Source organism: Octodon degus, unplaced genomic scaffold, assembly GCF_000260255.1.
Source record: "Octodon degus isolate 3935 unplaced genomic scaffold, OctDeg1.0 scaffold00132, whole genome shotgun sequence".
Lineage (NCBI taxonomy): Eukaryota > Metazoa > Chordata > Mammalia > Rodentia > Octodontidae > Octodon > Octodon degus.
The window spans coordinates 7,550,227-7,558,005 of NW_004524708.1; the positions used below are offsets into that span (position 1 = coordinate 7,550,227).

At 42.3% G+C, this 7,779-nt stretch overlaps 1 protein-coding gene across 1 annotated transcript in view; it reads right to left on the reverse strand.

The window, feature by feature from the left end:
- The window catches only part of Antxrl (anthrax toxin receptor like), a 37,571-nt gene that overhangs the window by 12,686 nt on the left and 17,106 nt on the right, over positions 1 to 7,779 (reverse strand). The gene's annotated exons all lie outside the window — the stretch shown is intronic.

Genomic DNA, 7,779 nt, shown 5'->3' on the forward strand with positions numbered 1-7,779 from the left:
CCCTCCTTCCCTCCCCCTTCCTTCTTTCCCTCCTTCCTTCCTTCCCTCCTTCCTTTTTTTCTTCTCTTATAGACAGCTAAGTTAGGTGGAAATATTCTAGGCAGTCAGTTAGGGCTAGGCCCTCAAGGAGGTCAGTATAAAAGATGAGAACACATTTCAGCCATGGCTGGAGGCACATCTGTTAAAGATCAAGCCTCAAGATAAAGACAGAATGACCAGCTCTACATGCCTCCCCAGCGAATATGATCATTGGTATCATCTGGTCCTATAAAATCTTGGTAGACTTCCATTACTCTGGTGGGTGACCATGACCCCCTGATCTATACCTTCCTAAAAAAGTTTGTTCTTTCCAAGTACACTTGCTATGTGACCTGCTTCCCCCTTAGATCAATATTACTCACACAGCTATGCTTTTTTTTTTTTTTTTTGCGGAACCAGGGATTGAACTCAGACCCTTGCGCCTTCCAGGGAAGCGCTTATTCCACTGAGCCATCTCCCCGGCCCCATATACTTTTAATCTTATTGGTTGATCATAGTTTTGACCCATGTTATACCCACCTCATGATTTTGCTGTATAAAACTTCCTTTGGTAAGTGTGGGCTTGTTGGCAACACACTTCTGGATCCCCTCCTGTCTCCCAGGTTCTGTCTCTCTCAATAAACTTTTTCCTACTCTCTCTCTCTGTTTTTAAAATGTATTTGGTTGCTAACGGGTCTCACACGCATCTCAGACTCCCCAGTGCTGAGATTACAGGTGTGTGCTACTATACCCAGACTCTGGCTGGCTCAGCCCGCCTTGGAGGAGGGGCTGCATAGCATGTGGTGCTGGGAATTGAACCACGGTCCTTGCACTTGCATAAGCTTGCCTAAGCAGATGCTTTAGTCCACCGAGCTATCTCATTGGCCCCAACTTTTTCCTACTCTTAACATCTGTTATTTCTTAAAATTGATTCTTCAATTTTGGGGCTACCTGACATTTAGTAGGTTAGGAGTTATCTGACTGCCCCTATATCATTTGGAGATCACAGTGACACAATTAGGAGGAGGTAAGAGCTTGCTCTTGTGTCATAGAGCCTGGATTGTGACTTGTTTTGGTAGTTAGAAATGTTCATCTTTGTCAGTTGCTTGTGTCTTGTCTTTTTACACATTTTTTTTTTTTTTTTTGCTAAAATGTTGAAACATTTAAACTGAGAACATGGGAAGGTCATGACCTTCCTTTGATGGTACATTTCACTTTTGCAGGCAAGATTTTGCATTTCTGTTTCATATATGCTGTATTTAGCTTTTGCTAATTGCTAAATTTACTAGTGCTCTTTGACCTCTTGACCCGTTTTGATTGTTGTGGTTTGTTATCTTTTTTGAGACAACAGCACTATGGAAAAATCATGGCAGAGTGTTCCCTAATGTACTTCGATACTCTTCAAAATGTGAATTTATAGAATGCTGTAAAGTGGATCTTTTTATGAAGTATAGTTTAATTTAGGAAATACAAATGCCCATTAATGAATCATGGGATCCTGACCACTAGCTAAGGACAATAGCCTGGGAGCCGCTCTTAGGACTTGCAGGATGAGCTTCACTGGCACAGGCTGGCCTAATCCCCTCTCTGTCCTCTAGAGGAGAATGGGGAGGTGCCTCTGCCTCAGTCTCCTTTCTGATCTGGTCTCCCCTTGTGAGAATGCAATCTTAGCTCCTGGATTCCCCACTCCTATCTTTGTAGGCTGAAGGAGACAACTCATGGCACGTTGTCTGAATAGCTCACCATGAGTGTAATAGAAAAGCCTTTTCTGGTCTAATTTTTGATCTTTCCAGTCACTTTGTACTTTCCTTTTTTGGAGGCACATTTCTGCTGAAGTTTAGAGAGGCAAGAAATCTGAATTATCTCAACCTTTCCCTCCTGTCCAACAGCTAAGAACATGTAAATTGAGCCCATAGAAAATGTAAATCCTGAGGTGATTTCACTGACCTTATCAGACCAAAAAGCTACAACTCTTGTTGCGCAGGTCCTGCTTTACCTTGGTCTTAACCATCCAGCAGAAAAGTATAAGAACGAAGCATAAGAAGGAAAGCCAGGCTGTTATGTTGAGCTGTAGGGGACTCAGGTCAACAACTTCTGACATTGCCAGTCAAGCAGAAGACCCAATACTATTATGGACTACTGGACTCTTTTAGAATATTTTGCTGAGTTCACACACCTATAATATTCAAATGACGGAACTAAACAAAAAAGGGGATACAGATGAATGTCAATTTTGTATCTGTGTATTCAAAATGGTTAGGATAAACATGTAATTACATTCTCTTAATGAACAGGGGGATTTGTTCTAATAGTGTTTGTAAATAGGATACCATGTCCACATCTTGTACAGCAATTAACCACTAGGAAGAATGTATGCAATGTGTTAATTATTGAAACTGTCCTACCAATTTGGTTTGAAACTGTCTCATTGTTATTTGTTTCTCAATAAAATTATGGGAAAAAAATGAGCGTTTGTTAATGCTGAAGACAGGGAAGTCATCTTAGTTGAGGACCACATACCCTGTGTCTGGGTCACATGAGGCATGATCACTTTGCCTGTCTAGGAGAACACACGTGGAAGTGCTGTGCCGGGGACTCAGTGGCACAGAGCCTGCCCGGCTTGTGCAAGGCCCTCAGTTTGATTCCTGGTAACAACAACAAAAGGTGATGTTCCTGCTTTGTGTTCTGGGCAATGGTTTCCTGGTTATGAGCAGCTGAACCTGACACCGCACAGAAAAAACTGACTTCCCAGTGAAACTAGAAACAGCCTCAGGTTCCCCCCATTTACCCTCCAGACTCTGAGGGTGTAGCTTCCAGGCCAACCTTAAGTGAAGCTTCTCCTGGGCTCCACATATCCCTATCAGATTTTGCTCAAGCTCCTCAAGGACCATACCCTTTACAAGAGGTGGATAAAAAATTTGGCCCTCCTCATGTCCTTTTCTCCTGGTGACCTCAAACAGATCAAGAAGGATCTGAGAAAGTTTTCAGATGACCCTGATAAGTACATTGTGGTCTTTAGGGGACTTACTCAGACCTATGAACCAGACTGGAAAGATGTCACATTACTCTTAAATCAAACATTGAGGGCTGGGGAGATAGCTCAGCAGTCTAAGCACCTGCCTGGCAAGAGCAAGGACCTGGATTTGATCCTCGGTACTGTGTGGTGGCCCTGCGCCAAGCCCACCACTGAAAACAGGCGTGGTGACATATGCTTGTAATCCCAGTGCTGGGGAGGCTGAGACGGGAGGATCACTATGAGTCTAAGCTGCACAGTGAGACCTTGTACTAAATAAATAGATAAATCAATAAATAAATAATTTTAAAAAATCATTGATGTCTAGTGAGAGACAAGCAGCATTACAAGCTGCTATTATATTCAGAGTTGAGTTCCTTATTTTTACTTTTAAAATCCCAGAAGTCAGGCAGTCAGAGGAACAACCAGTTCCTCCTAGAGCCCATGCAGTCCCTGTGGAAGATCCCTACTGGCCCTACCAACCGGTCAGGAGAATAGACTAGGAAACCCTTTCACATAACACCTTCTTAAAGATCTAGGAAGGCCAAGAAATAAGCCCTTCAGTTATTTTAAGTTGTCAACTATTCATCCAGAGAAAGATGAGAACTCCTCTGCCTTCCTAGGCCATTTATAAGAGGCACTGATGAAACATACATCAGGGCCTCCTGATTTGATAGAAAGGCAGACTATTCTTTTTTTTTTTTTTTTTTTTTGGTTCCTCGAATGCCTTCAGGGCACTTTTGGCCAGCGGGAGAGGTGTGAGGTTCGAACTCCAGCAACCTGAGGCTGACAGCTTTGTGGAAGCAGCCACTTAAAGGCCTGAGCTAGGGCCAGGCCCCCTGGCAGACTATTCTTAAAGACAAGCTTATTACCCAGACAGCTTCAGATATTAAAAACAAAACAAAACAGAAAAAAAAAAAAAAAAACTACAAATGATGCCTTTTGCTTGATACTTTAGTGACGAATCACCTCCTCAGTATTTTATAGTTGAGACCAGGAGGAGGCAGGGGGAAAACAGAGACCAAGAAAAATGGCTGCCTTGGTTGTGGCCTTAAAAGAGAGGGACTCTTTTAAGTCTGATTCTCAGGGCTCTAGCAAGAGCTCCATGACTAAACTCACCTGCTCCTGCTGCGAAAGGCAAGCCACCTTAGAAGCGACTAAGAATTGTCACGAAAAGAGGCCTCCTGCTCCATGCCCTGAGTGCAAAGGCGACCCCTGGGAGTCAGACTACCCCCTGAGGTGGAGGTCCCAGGGGCCAGAGCATCTTGCAAGTTGGTCTTGTGAGATGGAATGGCTCTGGGGAACTCTGCCTTCTCCTACTCACCTGACTGCCACCTGCAGGGAGCAGCCCTGAGCACTCATGACTACAGAGGAAAAATACCCCAGCCTATTGCTAGGCACTGGAATGCGTCTCTTGGTCCTTCGTTTCAACCTGGTCTTCCTTCTAGCTGTTATATTTCACAAAAAGCAAGTCACTAGAGAGAAGGCAACTTGCTATTTCTCACAATCCTCAGACTGTAACTGGGATGGCTTTCTCTTGTCCCATTCCTCCTTGATTATGCCTCAAAATCCAGTTCTCCTTTTGGGGGAGAGCTTCTTATCTGGTTTAAATACTGTAATGTACGTGCACTCAGGTCAGATACACTCTCTCCCACTTGTACAGACAAAAGAAAATCCTAGTAGTATAGACAACTAAAGGTAAAATAGAAAGCGTGTAAGAGCTACCCAGGTATAGATACATCTCAAGGTGCCCACAGTTTTCCTCACCAGAGACGATTTCCTCTAAGGCCAAAGTTTAAAAAAGACTCTTGCCTGTAATCAGCAACCTCAGGGCACAAACTTACTTACGGCCTGTAGCAGCCCTTACAACATCCTGATCTTGAGAGCCGAAAAACCCAGTGGAGAGTAGAGATTGGTACAGGACTTCAGATTCGTAAACATGGCAGTAGTGCCACTCCACCCAGTGGCACACAACCTGTATTCTCCTTTCTTGAATTGCAGAAGACACTGATTAGTTTTTGGTGTTAGGTTTTAAAAGATGCCTTCTTTTGTATTTTTTTTTTTCATATAGATTCCAAGTTTCTTTCTGCTTTCAAAAATTCTCACCATCAGACCTCTTAACAAATTTAGACTGTGCTTCTTTAAGCATTCAAGACAGTCTGCATTTTTTAGGGCAAGTGCGTTCCTACAACTGGGCACGTTTTAGATTTTCCTAAGTCACAGTCTTGCAATATATAGATGATGTAATGTCATGTGCCCCATCAGAAAAACCCTATAGTCATGGACCTTATAAATTTTGTAGCAGACAGAGGTTCAAAGTCTTTAGGTCTAAGGTACAACTTTACAGCCTTCAGGTAAAATATTTGGGCCTCATCATATCTAAGGGAACCTAAAGGCTGGGGAGAAAAGAAAATTCAGGCAACACTTTCCTTCCCACAGTCCAAGACCATAAGATGCCTAAAGCAATTCCTGAACATTGCAGACTTTTGTCACCTTTGGACAATAGGATACAGTGAGATCATACAACTGCTCTATCAGCCTAAAAGAAGCCCCAAAGATAATTACTGGTGTTTTAACCTGAGAACCTGACTCCAAAATTGTATTCCAGAAACTTAGTAAGCACTTCTAAATGCCATAGCACTGAGGCTACCAAAAGGACAGTTTCCATTTTTATGTTAATAAAAGGCCGAGCATGGCTTTGAGAGTGCTTTTGGAGGACTGAGGACCTGCTCAACAGCCTATAGGGTACCTGAGTCATAAACTAGACACTGTAACAATGACATGGCCTGCATCTTTAGGGCTGTGGCTGCCATAGCTTTCTTGGTACCAGAGGCATCCAAGCTAACTCTAGACAAAGATCTTACTACACACACACCTCACAATGTGGCAAGACTTTTTCTTCCAAAGAAAACCTACAACTATAAGACAACTGACTTCTTAAATACTGAATCTTACTTCTAGAAAGACCAGCCGTAGACCCTGCTACCTTTCTACCAAAACAAAAGTCTAAAATACATTACTGCCTTGATTTGACCCTTTTTTGTGATGAGAGTTCCTTCATAAAAATGACAAGGTATATGAAATTATTATATGTGGTTAACTCCAATTATAGGACAACTTGTAGAAAGGCTCCCTTACGTCAGAAACAAAAGAAGCACTCCTCATTGGCCCAGCTCTACTAAATACTCAAGATGGACAACACCCTTGAGCAGTGTACGCACATCATAACTTTATAGGTAAAAGACTGCTTTACAACAGACTAGCTTAATCACCCTAGAATTAGATAAAAAGTACTCATTGGTCCTGTAGAACCAATTTGTGGCCCTGGTTATCCCCTAGATATATAGAGATGCATGCTGAGATTTGTGTGGTTACAAGGCAAGAGTGTAAAGAACATTAGCAAACCTTACAAACTTATAGACATCAATTTTCTAAGAGTATTGTTCACAGGTAGGATCATTTGGCTTCTATCTCTGTCTTTTCTCTTGGATTAGACAATGTCATGCAACACATGCAGGCCTTGACTATACTCAGTGGGCCTTCAATGACACCTTGACTGGTGTCTCTCCTAAATAAAAAAAAAATAAAATTGAGACAAGCTGATCTCCAAAATCAGATGGCATAAGACATCCTAACAGCAACACAAGGGGATACCTGTGCATTTTTTATTCTTTTGTTTGTTTTGGGTTTTTTTGTGGAACCGGGGATTGAACTCAGGCCCTTGTACTTGCCAGGGAAGCGCTTATTCCACTGAGCCATCACCCTGGCCCTACCTGTGCATTTTTAAAAGCTAAGTATTATATGTACATTCCTGATCCTTCTACTAATACCTCAATAGTTGTTCAAGACATTAAATGACAGATACATGCCATATTAAGTTCTAAGATTTCTGGGACCTTCTCCTTACCTTCTTTGTGAGGAGCTATTACTGGCCTTTCCTGGTAAAACATTTGTTGATTGTATTCGTAATACAATGTTGATCTTGTTATTTGGCCTATGAATACCTAACTATTTCTTTGACCTTGTGTCCTCCAGACTTAAATCTATACACCTATCCAACACAGGAACACCTGGCACCCAGCAGGGCATTTAGATAGGACTCTCTAGGGAATATCTCTAACTGCCAGTCACAACCTTCCCCATAGCCAGAAGTAGCCAAAGTGATCATCACCCATTGCTCCTTCATGACAGTTACGAGAGCCTCTTCAGAGGGGAGAATATTATAGACAACTAAGTCAGGTAAAAATATAGGCAGTCAGACAGTGCTAGGCCCTCAAGGGAGTCAGTACAAAAGATGAGAACATATTATAACTGTCTGGAGGCACATCTGTTAGAGGCCCAGCCTCAAGATAGAGACAGAATGACCAACATGCTTCCCCAAAGGTAAAATAATTAGTATTGAAAGGGAAAAACTGTACCAAGAAAATTGTTCTCTTAAAAAAAACTTTGTTCGTTTGAAATTGCCTAGCTCTCCAGCTGCTTCCTGGCTCTGTAATAACACTCCTGACCCCCCATAACCATGAGCACATAACTGAAGGCATAGGACTTCTGATTGTCACAAGCTTCATAATCATTAATCTAGTCTTGTAACCAATGGTCTCACCCCGCTAGCTAATCAGGAGTGCAACCAGTCTGTTCGATAAACGCTTTAGACCATTAGAGATCGGGACCTGATATTTTGAGAATGATCTCAATCAGCACCCATAAACCTACAATAAAGCTGCCTTCAAATCTTAGGTGTCATTTCC